A 15,257-nucleotide genomic window follows, 5' to 3' on the forward strand; every position below is an offset into this window, starting at 1 on the left:
GTTTACAGGGATCTGACCCAGGGAGATAGCTGCAAGAACAAAGGATTCTAACAAGAAGGAATTCCTACACCAAGAAGTTTGCAAAAACCAAGCACATAGGAAAGCAGCCTGAATTCTGACTTGGGGAGATGGTTTTCCAGGACATTAGTTTGCCATCTAGGTCTACAGAAACTTGCTATTCCATGCCCCAACACTTGGTCTCCCAACTTACTGGCCTGTCCTGCACTGAGGAGAATGAATTTGGACTCAATAACACTTCTACCTACCTAGCAAGTTGGACACTGGGACTGAGGGCAGCTCTCCCACACACAGGGGCCTACGGTGAGCCCTTGATTATTCCCCGAGGTTGGGGTGTGGTTTACCCAGGAGGGATGGGGACTCTACACCAACACTCAGGCAGTCTGCTCCTTCTGGGGCTCTGACATTTTACCTCCCGCTCCCTGCCAGCCCAACATTTGGGACAGTGGAGCTAAGGCAGAGATCGTGCCTGCCTGTTTCCCAGCGTGTAAAAGGGGAATATGTACTCTTCCCAAGGTAGTTCTGAGAAACAACACCTGCGGGTGCTTGGTTCCCTGAGCAACAGTAAACCTAGCTCCTTGTGGGGGCAACGGGTATGATACCCGTAGGGTTTCTGCAGAGACCTTAGCTGGAGGGCTGGGCCAGGGACGTAAAATATGAGCTGTGGGCAATGACGGGTAAGAGAAGGGTGTATAGGCAGGACTGCTGCCTCCTTCGGGGTGCCACAAGAGGTAAAACGCTTTCTCCCCATCTCTGTTACTCCCCTCCCAATTCCAGATAACTGCCTTCCCTCTGCTCCTCCTGTCCATGTGTCTCCCTCCACTTTTCCCCGCCTCCCCTCCTCCTCCCCTATTCTCCCTCCCTCGGTTCCCCTTCTCTCTCAGGACCCAGAGCGGATCGCTGGCCCTCCTGCGCATGCGCAGTTGCTGCCAGCTGGACCGCGGGTTGGAAGCTCCAGCTCCGAGCCGGGGATCGGCCCCAATGGCTTCTCAGCTCTGTCGCCCTGTAGGCCTTTGGCTACTGCCTGGGGCCGGGGCCTCTGGCTGTGGAAGTGCAAGGTGAGGGGATATCGGGAAAGGGGTGAGGCGGCTGCGGGAGGGCGGTCGGCGTGTCACAGCCCCCCAGGGCGCCAGTCAGCGTGTGTTCAGCTGGATTGCTCGGGCCAGACCCCTCTGCCCGCGCCACCTGCCCCGGCGCACCGGCCACAGCTGCCCAGGGCCAGGTGTGCCCCTGCCGCCTCTTGACCCAGCCGGGCTCCCCTCAGTCCGCGGCTGGCATCCGCTTCCCCTCTCCCGCCGGCGAGTCCTCCCCTCCCGGTCTTCCTCTCCTTGGCCGCCGACCCGTCCCCACCACTGGGCGGGCTGTGTCCCGGGCGGGCGGGGTCTGCACACCCGGACGGGGCGGGCGGCTTGGGCTGGGGCTGGGGCTGGCCTCCGAGCGGGGCTGCAGCCCGCGTCCCCCACCCCGCTCTCCCTGCCCCGCGACCCCGGGGCTGCCTTCCTCTCCCTTTCCCGATCCCTGAGGTCCAGATTAGCGGCGTGGGCGCTGCTCCCCAGGCTGAGAGCCCGCGGCTGTAACTCCCAGCTTCTCCTGGTGGAGTCGGGAAAAGGGAGCGGCAGTGCTGAGGGAGCTTCTGTCTCCTTGATCAGGATTTCTGCCCCAGATAAGTACCTTGAACACTTTCAGGTGTTATGATGGCGGTGCTTGTTGATGTCACATGTTTTTATACTGAGAGGGATTACAGTGGTGAAAGCAGGGCTTGGTTCAGTTAAAAATGAGCTGAAGGCATGAGGCTGTCTCATCCTCCATCATTCACTCTCCCAGGGTGAAACGTGAGACCGTCGATCTTAAAAAGATACTTATAGTCCCTAACTAGTCCAGCCCAGCTACTGTGTGTTAACAGGAACAGCACAACCTGAGGCGTTGGAGACCCAGGGACATTGCACTCCTAAAGAGCTCCTGGCAAAATCTGGTTTGTTTTGTTTTTTTTTGTTTGTTTGTTTTACTTAAATTGTGGGACAGACTAGTAGTATAGAGGGAAAAATAATTGGCAAGAAGGATTTTTTCATATAACAGCTTTATTGTGATATTGTTCACACACCATGAAGTCCACCCACTTGAATGTTACAATTCAGCAGCTTTTAGCATATTCACATTTGTGCAACCATTATTATTCCAGAACGTTTTCATCACATCAGAAAGACCAGTTGAAATGCATGACCTATCCACCCCTTCCCAGTGGTGATTCTAAAGAAGTTTCTTGGCTGTTCCTGACCATAAATTAACTTGTTACATTCCATGAAATATCTGGGTGGAATTCTAATCAGAATTGCAATGAATCTGTCTATCAAAGCAGGAAGAATTAATGTCTTTATGGCATAAACTTCTTCTACACATGAATATATCTGGGACCCTATCTTTTCATCTGTCCAGAGCCAGGCCTATGGGAAATCTTGGGTTTGTGAATGATGAGATTCAATACATCATTAGATGCAACTGTAGCCTTTCACTGAAGAGAAAAGTAACCTCGTAGAAGCCAAGTGATTCTCTGATGGTTAGAATGAGTGACCGCCAGTGCTGGAGTATTCGAGTGGACTTGGTGCTTGCAGAGTTCTCCACCACCTACAGCTAAGGGGATTACCGTGTTCTTTTACTTTTTTTTTTTATGGCGTTGCTTTTATTTTTACTTATTATATAAAATTATTTTTTATTGAAGTGTTGTAAATTTACCATGTTAGCTTCAGATGTACAGCAGAGATTCAGTTATAAGCTTATGCATATGTATATAAATGTTTTTCAGATTGTTTTTAGTACAACTCATTACAAGAAATTGAAAATAGTACCCTGTGCTATATAGTAGGTCCTTGTCATTTAGTTTATATTTATTAATGTGTATCTGTTAATCCTCCCTCTCCTGCCTGCTAACAACAGTTTGCTTTCTATGTCCATGAGTCTATTTCTAGCAGCACCGTTTTTGCTAGCAATATATGCTGGTTGGCTCTTTTCTGTTTCAGTAGTTCCATCTTATGTGTGGGCGTTTTTCTTCTGGTGGGCCTGTGTGTGGTTTGCACACGTGATAATAGAGATCTGTATTTGGGAGAACTCCAGGCCTCGTATGGAGTTCCCTCGTATGGAGCGCCCACTGAACTGATGCTTGAACTTGGAAAAAAACAGTAAATGTTGGAATTTCCACTATGGTTGAGACTTCCAGGTTTCTATAACCTCTTTAGCCCACCTAAATTTTGGCTGCACCCAATACTGGATAATTTGGTGGAACTTCATGGTATGGTGGTGTAGAGACAGGGCCTTGTATGCTTCTTCTCTTTCCTTTTTCTAACAATCATTTTCCTGGGCCTTCCAGGTACTCCCCCAGAAGGGCCCAGGGCTGGCTTGGTGTTGCACTGAGGCAATATTTGTTAATAAGTCCCTTTCCTCATCTCTTCTGAGCCTCCATTTCCTTCTCTGCACAATGAGGGCTTAGACTAGATAAGTGCTTTTCAGTTTCTTTTAAAGCCATGTTTCCTTTGAGAAACAGAAAATTCAAATCTCTCCTCCCATCACAACCCTTTAGATTTTGACACGTCCTCCAAGGAGTCACATAGCTCTTTGTGGTAAATTGACGTGATTGTGATTCCACGTGGCACAGAAAAGACTCTTCAGAGATTTATTGCAGGGAGAGGGCAGGAAAGGGGCAGTATGTCACACTTTCTTGTGTGAGCACTGGAGCAAAGGCTTGGGTTTAAATACAGTGTCTGATGTGGCATCTCTCTAATCTTGCACAATGTGATAAACCTCTATCCCTAGTTTCTTAATGTGTCAAGTTGGGGTGGTAATGTTTTAAGGCTTTTGTGAAACATTATACACATAAGCCATTTGTGTCTCGGTAGATACAAGACCTGCTAGAGAGTCGGAATTTCTTTAAAAATACATATATATTGTCCACATCACTCTGTCTGTGTGTATTTTGAAGTTCCTGGAGGGTGAGGGTTGAGTGTAATGTCCATCGTGGGACAGGTGGCCCATGGGTCTGTGTGCCTCAGATTGCCCGCTCCTCCCCAGTCCTCTTCCTCTCAGTCCAGGATGAAGTTCCCTAGTAGATTTACACACAGGTCTTGTGGAAATGGCTCTTCATTTTATTGTTTCACCAAGGAGGGTTGCCATCATGATCTCTGTGGTCATGTTTTGGTGACCTGAAGGCTATGCAATTGGGGATTTCTATTTTATAAAAAGAAAAAAAATTACAAATACAAAATTAGACCTAGGTTGGTGGCAGGGGCTTTTGAAAGTGGGGACCATTAGCTTTTTTAGCTTCAGGTGCAGTGGCCTCTGGCCACGAGGACACATCCTCATGCTCTGAATTTGGAGGGACCAGTGGGTTCAGTGGGAATATTTACTGAGTGCATCTCATGGGCTGCGCATTCTCTTATTTGTACTGTGTGTTCCTTATTTGAGATGGTGAGCTGATTTAAACTCAATAGCCTCTTTAAAATAATAGACTTTTTATTTTTAGATGTAATGTAGATTCCCATGTAGTTGTAAGAGATAATATGGAGAGGGCCTATGGACTCTTTGCCCAATTTTCTTTAATAGTTCCATCTTGCAAAGTTGGGGTACTATTCATTCGTGACTCACTAACCCTTTTAGGTTTGTGTTATTGCCCTCATTTCTATTTATGAATAAACTGGTGTTGAGAGAAGCACACAGGTCTGCCCAGGTCACCCACGTGGTTAGTGAAGATTTGGGTGGAACGTGGGCTTGGCATTTCCAAGCAGTACCATTATGGTGGTCTGTGGCAGGGAGCAGCATTCACTTTGCTTGTTTATTCATTCATTCAACAAACATTTATTGAATAAACTCTGTGGGTCAGATGCTTTCATAGGGTTATCTGATTCTTCAGCAGTATGGAGAATCAGGTAATGTTTTCTTTTTCTTTTTTTTTTTTTAATATGAGAAAAATATCTCTGAGAGGTTATAATCTCCCCAAGGGAAAAATAGCTCATAAATGAGGGATAGTACATTTGTACAGTTCCTTCTTCTTATGCAGGTGGTACCCTAGGCATTTTACATTTGCAAACTTCCATAATCCAGATATATTCTTGTAAGGCAAGAAGTATTTTTTTTAATTGAAGTATAGTCAAGTTTACAATGTTGTGTCAATTGCAAGATGGTTTTTTTTGAATTTTGAATGGAGAAAATATTTTTTGAGGGGGTTAATTAAGTTTATTTATTTGTTTCATTTTTCTAAAATGAGGTACTGAGGATTGAGCCTAGGTCCTTGAACATGCTAAGCACGTGCTCTACCACTGAACTGTACCCTCCTCCCCAAAGCAAGTTTTCTTACCCATTATTCTGCACCTTAGGAGTTCAAATAAATTGGCGTTGAAATCCAGATATTTTGATCCTACTATGGTTCTTTGCATTATATCCTGCTGAGGGGTGGGGAAGCAGTTCCTTTATTCATTCATTTATTCAGCAGTTTTGAGCACCGACTTTGCATCAGGGCCTGCCTAGGTGCTTGGAAACAGAAAACAAGAAATGATCCTTTTCTGCAGGGGATGGAAGCCTAGACCAAAAGCTGGGTAATGTGATCTGAGCTTCAGTAGCCATGTGCAGACGCTGAGGACAAACTTATCCCCGATTTGCTTGGACTTCCCTTGCCTTCTGGCTGGTGCACACCAGGTCGCCGCATCCCAGTGAGGCCCGCAGCCCACAGCACAGTATGTACATCGATTTACCCTCCCTTCTCGGCAGCGCCTGCAGCATGAACGCCCCTGACTACATGCAGTGCGCTGAGGACCACCAGACTCTCCCGATTGTGGTCCAACCCGTGGGGATCATCTTAGAGAATTTCTTTTGCATCTATAATGGAATCTCCTTGGTGAGCCAGATCAGACCGTGCGGCTCCCAGTGGGCACTCTGTATCTACTATAGGTATCTCTATGCGCCCGAGAATGGATGGAGTGACTTCCAGACCCACCGCAATGTCATGGGCCTTGTCACCATTACTGACTGCCTCTTGGCCAAGACCTTCTAGAAGCTCCACGCACAGAGGAGCTGTATGGCACCACGCTCTACGACTCTCAGCTCTTTGTCTTTGTGCTGTATGGGGAGGTGGCCGAGCAGCCGCACACCGACGTGGCCTTCAATCTACGAGGACTGCAGGGTGGTGGAGAAGAGGATCGACGACTTCACTGAGTCACTCTTCATCTTGCCCAAGTCCAAGTGGCTGGATGGGGACCCCGAAAATTCTGGGGAGAAGACCCCCCTCCTCTACATCCTATTTGAGAAGGAGGACTTCGTGGGACTGGACACAGACAGCAGGCAAGTCAACCTGAAGGCCGGGCCACCCTGGCTGTGTGACAGATTGCTTCCCTACATCCAGAATGGGATCATCAAGGAGGAGGGCTTTCTTGTAGCCAAGGCGGGAAGGAGGTGTAGCCCGCCGGTTTTCAGACGTTTAAAACTAAATCCGCCTTTGTTTCAGAGAGATCCTTTTAGGGTTAGTGTGGACACTTACTCCCCTCTTTCAGCCAGGACACTTGGGGGGACCCCTGGAGTTGCTGTCCAATAGAGTAGCCACAGCTACTGTTGTTAGTAGTGCTGGGGAGGAGGCCGGTCTGAGCTGAGATGTGCTGTAGGTCAAATGCACATCAGACGCTGAAACTTGTCTAGTAAAAAGAATATAAACTATCTTGTTACTTTCTATATTGATTACACGTCAAAATGATAGTATTTTACATACAGTAGAATAAGTAAGGTCTGTTCTTAAAATCAGTTACTTGGTTTTTTTTTTGTTGTTACATTTTAAACGTGGCAACTGAGAAACATTATTTACATGACTCTCATTTCATTCCTGTTGGACAGCCTGTCCTGGGACAGTTTCATCCCTTTGCTTATAAATGAGACTCTGAATCCCGAGACGCAGAACGAGGTGCTGGTTGAGCTCAGGGTGGAGCCGATGTCTCCTGCCTCCCAGGCCCAGCACCAGCACGGCTCAGGCCCTCTCCCCTGCCTGACAGCCACCATGCCAAGTTAGGGCATCAGAAACACTGCCAGGGGCTTCCGAATTAGCTCCTTAAGCAGGGAAAGGCATGTCACGGTGTATGGGACACAGCAGGGAAAAATTCGTCCTCACTTTGTCCCTGTGATTAGGTCAAAGACCCCACTCTGCCTTGGAAGTGCAGATGATCTCTTCTGGGCTGCCTAACCCCTCACCCTCTACTATGTTTCCCTGTGTATCTTTCAAGCTGTCCCTCGGGCAGAAGAGGGTGAGACGTCTTTGCCGAGAGGTGGTCCCCCTTTACTGGGGAGAGTGAGGTGAGCTGTGTCCCCCCGGCCTACGGCCTCGGGCCTTGAGTCTGGAGAGCGCTCATGGCGGTCCCACAGGTGACGGTCGGAGGACATGGCACGTGCTGCCGGGCCCGCTGTGCAGGAGGGGCTCTGTGATTCTCTGTGATTCTAAGGTCAGATTCTCCTTTCTTGTTGTTGGTAAGATGGAGGAGAAGATGCCAGAGAATTGATAAAAAGAAAATCCACACCAGTCCTGTGAATGACAGACACAGGGGATCCGTGTCCCACCTGCGTGTGGTGCCTGGCAGGCTCTGGAATAATTTTCACTTCCTCCCCGGACATTCCTCTATGGCTTAAGGAAGGGGAGAGGCATGTCGTGGCCATGATCTGTACTTGTCCTCACAGGGCCCTGTGATCTACATGCCCACACTACACTTCTGCTCCTTGGAGATGAGGTGTCAGGTTTAGGAAACTGGGCACTGCTGAGGGCATAGCTGCCAGAACCGTGCTACACCAAGGCTGGCTCCGTTCACCTCACCTGTCACCTCCTGTTGAGTCCTAAGGCGTCATTCAAGGTAGGTGCATCGGTGCAATGAAAGCAGGGACCTCCTTCACCCCCTGGACAGACTGGTGGGTGATCAGTGGAAGCCTGGAGCCCTGCCCCAGCCCCACGCCAGTGCCTCCTATTTTGTCATAGGAGGCACTGGTGACATTTTTGCTCAGCAACTGCTTGGCTCTGATTCTGCAGAGCCAACAGAGAATGCCAGCTTGTTTTTGCCTTTTGAAGTCTGCCCTTGGGATTTGGCGGAGTAGCTGGATGTGTGCTTAGCCCATAGTGGTTGACACTGTCACCATTGTTTACCCAGAACCTCGTGTACCAGGCATGGCTGCCGGCATCAAAATACAGCAGCACATTAAACCTCCCTCCTGGTGGGTCTGTCTGTTCTGGTACCATAAGGGCTCAGCCAGCATCTGAACGTCAGTGAGATAACGTGGCCAGTGAGCTCGGGTCAAGCACGTTCTCCTCCAGTGACTTTTACTCCATTGTTGCTTTTACTATTACACAGTCATTAATTTTTTAAACAATGCTTTGGTTCAGGAGCAGAACCTAATTCTCCCCTGTTCCTCTTGGTGGGAGTGAGTAAAGTTGTCCAGCTTGAAATGCGACCACATTTTCTAGCTCAAAAGCTGTCTACACGCATCTAGGTGAAGTTTTGGTTTGGGGCGCTGACCACGTTGGGGTCCCCCGGCAGCATCGCTCCCCTCAGGCCCCTGCCTTCCCTGGATCAGGAGGTGAGGGTGGGTCTCACCGTCCCCGCGTCCCTGTCCTCATCACACTCACGTAATTTCTTGTAAATGCTGTCAAAGTCATTTTTGTTCTCGTGTGTTTCTAATTTTGGCTGTTCCTCTATTCCTTTTTCTATTTTCCTTTATCCCTTATACCACCCCGTGAGCATGTTGTTCGGTCTGAAAATGTGGGCTGTGCACACCCTGCATTGGAATAGCCAGATCGCCCTCTGTGCCGTCTCCATTGCTATAAAAAGCAAAAACTTAACAGTTGCCATGATTCGTATATTATCCTAGTCATCTTATTTTCTACTTTTTTGGAATTTTTGCTATGTTAGCACATCACCCACTGGAGTTTGATATATGTTAAAGTCCTTGCTTTGAGGAACCTATTAGTTCGTCCTTATATTTGGTAACAAATGCTCTCTTACTAATTTTGTTTATTTGTTTTGAAGAAGTGAGATGCGAATTGATTTAGGCGGCTGCTGAGGGATTTTTTTCATGGAGTATTTAAACTTGGAAAGTCAAAATCTGCAGCACCTTGCTTGATTCTGGCTTTTACACAAACGTGCTCGGCACACGGTTCCTGGCTGTCGCTGTGTGACGTGCGTGACGGCGCTTCCTGGCCGGCGGTCACTGGTGAGGAAGTGGCCGGCTCGGGGGTGAGCAGCTGCAGGGGACGCTGTTGGAGGAAGCAGTCACCGGTTTTTTGTTTTTTGGTTTTTTTTTTTGCATTCACCTTCCCAGTGCCATTTACTTTACTTTGCATTCATAGAGGGGCAGGAGCGGGCCTAAAACCATGCCACTCTTTTGTTCCCTTTATGAGGCTGGTTTTTCTAAGTATCAGGAAAACATTGCCTTGTCCTAAGGAGCTGGTTCACTTGGATCTGGTGGACACAGGGACCCCTAAATGGGACCATAGCTTCCTCTCTGCTTCAGCCAGTGGGCATTCAGAGCCGGGTCTGTGGTTTGCCTCAGCAGCCGTGCAGGCCTCCCTGCACCGGCCTTTACTTTTACCCCTTTTTGGCAGTAAATAGCTGACTCTGTGTCTGTTGCAGCTGATGTCCACCACTGACGGCCGTGTGGTTATTTTGCGGTAGTGAGTCTCCAACACCCCTGTCAGCCGTGAAGGGACCTTGCATTCTCACCCCGACCCTGGTTCATCTCACCCAGGGAAAGGGCTTGGCCACCACCGTCATGCTGGACATGAGGCCTTGTTTCTCCTTTCATGCTCTGGTCCAAATGTGGACACTTCATCCTTCACTGACTTGGTCTCGCTTGAGACAGTCCAGACTTTCTGAAAGAGTCCATCACATTCTGGGGGGGAACAGAACAGAAGTAAGGGTCGCAAGTAGGAATCTAGGCTGTCTGGGTTGGCAAATGCAGGCTGGGATCTGTGATGGCCGGTCTGTGCCCTGGAAACTGGCCTTTCCCGTGGCTCCCGAGAGAAAAGGGGTCGGAGCGAGAACAGACTTGCCTGGGTTCCTACCATCCTCATCTGCTCACTGACAGGAGTGTCAGCTAACTAGGAGCTCCCCCAGACCTCGGGCCCTTCAAACCTCAGATCACGGGAGATCCTTGAGTCCCTTCTTCTGGTCCTTCTTTGTGAGAATCCAGTGCCTTCTGAGGTGACTGGCAGCAGGAGATGCCTCCCCCTCCAGGGAACTCCCTTCGGAGGACTGTGACTCAGTGCACCTTGCTGTGAGCTTGTGGGTTTCCATCGTGCTCCCTGCAGAACCAGACTTGAGACTGGCTTAGCGACAGAAATAACAAGACTGATTCCAGGGCAGGGCCAGGTGGAGGGAACAGTGGAAATTGAATGTGACCTCAAACACCTAGGTGGGTGCTGGGGCTGTTACTAAAATGGGGAGCCTGGGAGGTACCTGCCAGGAATCGAAGTCTAGAGTAAATGGTGGACATAAGGCCTTTTTTTTTTGACATATGGCATTTTTAAGATGCCATTTGTCATCCAAGTTAGGACTTCCAAGAGGCACTCGTGTCTATGAGCCTGGGGCTCAGGTGAAGGAGCTGGACTAGAGATACACATTGGGATTCGTCATTCTTAGCTGGTGTTCACAGCCGTGCAAGTGGATCAGCTCATCTCAAGAGGTGCAGAATGTGTCTGAGGGGGGGCAGGGCTGTGTCTGGTTTGGAGGAAAGCCCGGACCATGCAGCTTTGGTGTGTCAGACAGCGGCGTTTGTGATTTTCAGAGCAATGGCATTTATCCTTAAGGTTCTGGGGGGTGGGCAGGCCCACCCAGGAAGAAATCTGAAGAGAGGGTTTTGGCCACCTGTGCGCGTCTTGGGACGATCCAGAGGCTGCAGGGTCCAGAAGGGGAAACTCCTCAGAAGCTGAAGTCGGAGTGGGGAGTTGGGAGAATGTAGTCACACTCTCCTGTGATGAAGGGAGGGAGTCCTAGGGAGTCCGCACCCTAGCGGACTCTCTTTCCCACGAACAAAAGGCAATCAGACAGAAGATTTGAGGTAAGAAGGGATGGGCGTTGGGAGAGGAGCCAACCTGGAGAACGGTGGTTGAACAATTCTTGAATAGTCTCCCTGAAACATAGAGTTAAAAAAACCCAGACTCTTAAGAATATTGATAGTGACTGGGGAGGAGGCAGTTGTTTTTCTGACCTCCTAAGGGTAAGGTATGTATCCGGGGATATACAGAAGAATCGGGCAGTCTGTTCCTGGGGCTTCACCCTTACCAGGGGGAACAGTGCAAGTTTAAAGGGGGAGAAGGGCAGCGGAGGGAAACTAGCCAGGCCCCGTGTCACGTACCAGTCGGCCGCCCTACTTGCGTGTTGCATTCACATCCATGCCTCCCAAGTGGGCGGTGGCAGCCCCGTTTTGAAGATTGGGAAGCCTCCTCAGAGGTTTAAGGAATTGGTTCATTTAGCAGCTAGTAAATGCTGTAGCAGGATTCCAGCAGGGCCTTGTCAGACTTCAAGGGCATGTTCTCTCTACTAATTCCGGTTGTACCTGAAATGGTGAAGTGAGTCAGTTTCGGAGCCTTTCAGAGAAAGTACGCTTTAAGTGCCTCAGGACTGTTGCACAAAGCTCAGTGTTCTTTCATGGTTCGGAACCACCGCAGTGCTTTTTGCCCCACAGATGTAAGGTCTTACTCCTTTGACGATGGCGTGGTTGTAAATGACATACAGGTGCAAAACCACACTTAGCAGCTTCTGAAGGGAAACTCTCCTGTTCTCCCTTGATCGGCTTTCTTCCACGGGATGTAACTGTGCTGCAGCTAAGGCCTGAGCTTTCCGTATGGAGTGAGGGTTTGATATCCAAATTTAGCATAAAACAGTCAGATGGAGAAAATCGAAGATGACAATATATTTTGGGGTTTCATTAGACAAGACATACTATCTGTTAATGGCTCATAAAGCTAATGAGATTGAGTACAGAACATTTCATTTCTTACTTTCTACTGAGAGCTGTCTTCCAACATAAGGTTCTCTGCTTTGGAACTTCAGCTCAGCCACTAGGGCGCCTGTCATTTTGTTGGTGTGATTGCATTTACACAGTGCATGTAATCTGGGCTTCCTTAGCCCCAAACACTCCAGTGCAGAATCATAGGCTGTAGCCATCACTTAGTTATACAAATACTTCTAAAACTATATGATACCAAAAAAAATAAATAAATAAAAATAAAGAGAGAGAGGGAGATTGCCTTTATCAAAGTTCCTTTGGATTTTAACTGCAAAGTGTTGTTGAGCAGCTCTGGTTTCCTTTGGATATGAATATATACATTTCTTTGCATGTAACTTGGATTTCAGGCTTGAACACCAAGCTCTTGTTTTCCATGAGCCACAAAAATCATAGCCAAATGACACACGTATGAAACAGTTTATTCTTTTTATCTGAGACAGAATCCTTGAATTTGGGACTTGAGCTGCGACTTTCCTGTTTGCTCTTCCCACCCCTCTTGTCACCTCACTCCTTTTTCCCACGTGGCCTCCAAGAGGTCATGGTCTCATAAGAGCAGGTGGACAAATACCAGTTGGTCGCCAAGCAGTGCTGCTGTAGATGGAGCCAGCCAAGAGCTAAAGGACATCATCAGGGAGGACTTCCTGGAAGTAATTGGCTCTACATTCAGTTCTGAGGACAGAGTAAGAGTCAGCCAGGGGAAGGAATCAAGAGGGTGACTCAGGTGGCAGGAGCAGCCTGGGTAGAGGCCTGGAGGCTTGTGGGGTGAGGACTCGGGGAGACTGCCCTGTGTGGTCCAGGGTGGTGGGTGACCCTGCTTTGAAGGACACTGGAGAGGGCCTAGGGGTGGAGGGCTTTGGAGGAGCTTGGTTTTTACTAGAACTGACACAGAAGAGGCAGTGAAGGGTGTCAGCAGGAAGTGACCCTTAGGAGAGCAGCTCTGCCTGTCCTTTTGAGTCCCACCCCTTCATTCTTTTATTCACAACACACGCAATTCTGAGTGTCTAGGGGAGAGGGGGTGGACCTACAGTAGTAAGCAAAATGTACTTGCTTCTTGAGAGCTTAGCAGTGTCAGAAGTTGACTTAGATTAAAATGTTTTATTAACACAGCAGGGCACCTAATCCAAAGTGCGGAGGTTGGAGGGAAGGAAGACTTCCTTGACAAACAGTTAAAATGAGCCTGGAGGCTAGTGGGAAGTAGCAGCAGGTCACGGGGCCCCTGAGGTCACTGGGGACCTGGTACTGAGGTGAGGATGGACAAGCAGGGTCGGGGGTGGGGCTAGAACTCTACCAGGGAGCCTCTGATGGGTTTGAAGTGGGGGAGATGTAATCAAATTTGTGCTTTGGGAAGGCTGCCTTGGCTGTGTGTGTGTGTGTGTGTGTGTGTGTGTAGCGGGGAAGAGGGGGAGGGTGTCACCAACTGGGAGGGTCATTAGAAGACCATTCACAGGCTCGGAGGCCACCAGTGGGAGAGGGGCGTCGGGACTGCTTGGGGACCGCAGGGGCAGAGTGGATGCCGGGTTTCCTTGTGTGGAGGGCTTGTTAGCGGGGTCGCTCTAGCGACACCTTGTGGCTGGAAGTAAACAGATGGAGGCCGCCAGGTGGACTTACCTCTTCTCTCCTTCCCTGCCTTGTGTGATGATCTTAGCTCTGCCAACATATGGAACAGAAGAGCTAAGTTCCAGAGTAGCCCAGGACTTTGCTGGGCTCGTTCAAGTGAGAGCAGATAGGATTTAGGCTTGTGTTGAGATCTGTAAGTTAACTTAGCTAGAAACGTCCTGTCTTTTGGATTTTCATAGGGGTAGTAATTCTTGATAAAGATTGCTTTCTTGGTGAGAGGAAATTTAATACAACTGATGTCTTTCTCAAATAATATCTTATCTTTTAAGAAATTTAATATTCAAAATAATAGGAATATTTTAAAATGATAAACTAAGGCTTTCGTGTAGTTTCTTTGGTTTCTGAGTTGATGTGTAGGTAGACCCTTTGCATTACATAATAGCACATCTTTGACAGTATTTAAAGAGCTGTTAGTGAGCGCCCCCAATTTGAAAGCATCATTAAAGCTTGCTCTGAAATAGTGAAGTCATATAGGTCTTGTTTGCAGAAGCCAGATATTTGGTTTAGAATCTGCAGCATAGCTCCCTTTATAAAATAATAATAGATTCAAAATTAACAAAGTGGAAAATAATTGATTTTTTTTAAAAAATGAAACATAAACTTTCTTGTGCTATTGTTGCAACTGGAAATTTTGAAAAGAAAAATCCTATTGTAATATCATCTAAGTGAAATGCATATATGTCTGTCACATTTGAATAGTAACTGCACAGTGGTTTTTGAAGTCAGGATCATTCCAGCTCAGATACTGGAAGTGATGGTTGCTGGTTTTCAATGGAAGAGCCTAAATTTGCTTTCTTAGCTTTATTCTTTTCTTTTCTTATATTTTCTTTTCTTTTCTTTTCTTCTCTTTTCTTTTCTTTTCTCTCTCTCTCTTTTTTTTTTTTTTTTTGGGGGGTAGTGCGAGGGTTGAGTAGTGCTGTGCCAGCATGATTTGGGGGCAATTTGTGGGCAGATGTCGTGCAGCAGCAGTGAGATATTTCCATGCATTTTACTTTCCGGACATCACCAGGGAACATGTGTGGTTTGTGCCTGCAGGATTGGATGCTGCAGGACTCCCTGGTCCATCAATGTTATGTCTTGGAGCTGCTCCGGTCAGTGAATGATTTTCTGTGGCTTGGAGCTAATGTGGTCTGATGCAGATGATCAGATGTGTAACTAAAGTACTGTTACTTGAAATAAGAGAAAAGCTAGCAAAAATGTCTCTAAAATACAGGATGAGGGAGGAGAATTGGCTGAGCTGCTTGCAGTGGGGATATTCTTAGGTGACTCCCTCACTGTGTCTCCTGTCACTATCCCCCACAGCCCTGCATGGCAGTCCTACTGAAGCAACCATGCACTTTCTCAGAAACGCGCTGAATTTCCTTGTGCCTCTGATTGTTCACTTTTTTTTTTGAAAGCACATCTTGCCCTTTGCTTAAATGCCATCCCTGCTAGCCACCACTTACACTCATTCTTCTGGACCTCATCCATATATAGCTGCTGAATGAAAGAACAAAATGTAGTATCTCCATTTAGTGGAATATTATTCAGACATAAGAGTGAATAAAAAAGAAAAAATAAATATAGGGGAATATGAAAAAAGCCATCTGCTCTGGGTAGTCCACCCTGAC

The 15,257-nt window shown here is 47.9% G+C and overlaps 1 protein-coding gene across 1 annotated transcript in view; it reads left to right on the forward strand.

Moving 5' to 3' along the window:
• Positions 1-806: 806 nt before the first annotated feature.
• Positions 807-15,257, forward strand: part of LOC140693991 (uncharacterized) — a 58,108-nt gene continuing 43,657 nt past the window's right edge. Inside the window, exon 1 of the mRNA XM_072957495.1 lies at positions 807-1,076. The gene's annotated coding sequence lies outside the window, so the exon portion shown is untranslated. The remainder of the gene's footprint in view (positions 1,077-15,257) is intronic.

The sequence above is a fragment of the Vicugna pacos genome, unplaced genomic scaffold (genome assembly GCF_048564905.1).
Source record: "Vicugna pacos unplaced genomic scaffold, VicPac4 scaffold_20, whole genome shotgun sequence".
Classification (NCBI taxonomy): domain Eukaryota; kingdom Metazoa; phylum Chordata; class Mammalia; order Artiodactyla; family Camelidae; genus Vicugna; species Vicugna pacos.